Source organism: Sinocyclocheilus grahami, unplaced genomic scaffold, assembly GCF_001515645.1.
Source record: "Sinocyclocheilus grahami isolate Dianchi unplaced genomic scaffold, SAMN03320097.WGS_v1.1 scaffold498.1, whole genome shotgun sequence".
Classification (NCBI taxonomy): domain Eukaryota; kingdom Metazoa; phylum Chordata; class Actinopteri; order Cypriniformes; family Cyprinidae; genus Sinocyclocheilus; species Sinocyclocheilus grahami.
In genome coordinates, this window is record NW_015505677.1 from 80,004 (window position 1) to 81,941 (window position 1,938).

The following is a 1,938-nucleotide window of genomic DNA, read 5'->3' on the forward strand; positions in this document are numbered from 1 at the left end:
AATATTTTTTTCATATTATGAAACTTTATTTGTAAAAAAAAAAAAAAAAAAAAAAAAAATGACGATACATAAATTGTAATTTTGTCTGCTTTGCCCTGAAATTAGTCATAGCCCACAGCTCAACAGGGACATGCGTTTATCGTGTGAATTGAACATGACATGAAGTGTCTAAAATAAATGTGCACAGTTCAGCTGAATGATGAAGTTTACTTTGACTGTATGCTTTGCACAAAATTAACAAACTGTACACTGAAACAAAATAACCAGAACATTAAAGGGGTGCTAAAAAGAACATTATTTTGTGTATTTGGAAGTTGGAATCAGCTTCCAGAAGAGATCAGATGTGCTAAAACATTAGTCATATTTAAATACAGACTCAAAACTCATCTGTTTAGCTGTGCATTTATTGAATGAGCACTGTGCGATGTCCGAACTGATTGCACTATATTATATGTATAATCGCTTTCTTAAATTCATTTTAAACCTCTTAAATCAATTTTTTTTAAATAATTTTCTAAGTTTTTTAATTCCTTGTTTTATTGTTGTGATTATTGTTTTTATTTTATTTTATGTAAAGCACTTTGAATTACCATTGTGTATGAAATGTGCTATACAAATAAACTTGCCTTGCCTATTTGGTGTAATGAAATGTGTTTATGCGGTTTAAAAGACTACATTATTTTCCACATACTGTACATTGTTTCTCCTCTATGCCCCGCCTTTCTGAAACACGCAAATTAAGGAAGATCGACTCTCGATTCCCAACACCTCGGAATCGATTCTTTTTGGAGTCGATTCCCAACCCTATACTTCAGCAGTCCAGCAGTTTATAAGGCAGTAGCTATAATTCATCTACAACAATTCTACCCAGAAGTGCCTTAAAGGCACAACATGTAAGATTTTTTTTATTAAAATATCCAAAAACCACTAGAACAGTGTTATATATTTTGCTGACTTGTGTACTTACATTATCCTAAATGTTTCGAAGAATGTTTAAATCCAGAGAAATAAGCAATTTTTACTAGTGACGCGGACCGTGTCTATATTGTCGCCTGCTAATGACGTCATAACCCCTCGATTTCTGGTTTGGTTTTGTAGAAAACATGCTGTAGCGTCTCGACCGTCGACTGTGGCATAATAAAAGCTCCGCTGCTTTTGATCCGTGTCGTGCTCGTTCTGCTTCGACAGCTTTCAGCCTCACCCGGCTTCATTCTACTACGTTAATAAATCATTAGCTCATCCATGAACATGATTTCTGCCCGAGTCAACTCCCATGATTCCACACTCAGTCATGGAGTCATCAAACTACACGTTTTGATTACGCGCCCTCTAGCGGCGAAAATTACATATTGTGCCTTTAAGTTTCCTTATTTTATTCTGATGGGTTTTAATATATATATATACTGTATATTCCTTTTCTAATTTTAAGATTTAAAGGTAATAAAAAAAATTACAACCAAAAACTATGGAATATTTTCAAAAATAAAAATCAATGGTTAAAATTATGGCCCAAAGATTAATATTTTATATAGCTATATATATTTGGTCCCTTATAGGACTTGTTTAATGCTAACATTTACTGTAACAAAGGATTATAACTTTAATTACAATACATACTGGCAAAAAAAAAAAATGTATAGCCTGAATGCACTGTAAGTCACTTTGGATAAAAGCATCTGCTAAATGCATAAATTATTATTATTAATTATATTATGTGTATAATTAACATGGGATATCTTTTAAACATTGAAAGAAGCTTTCAGAGTTTGTGAAATTTTATTTCTTATGACAACAGTGCCAAAGTTCAAGTTATCTTAATTTTATTAAAGTATTTTTACAAACTATAATTACCAGGATCATTTATTTGTAAGAGAAACAAATCTAATTTGCATTTTCATAACTATAAACCATATCCACAAGAACAAAATTGTCCAAACT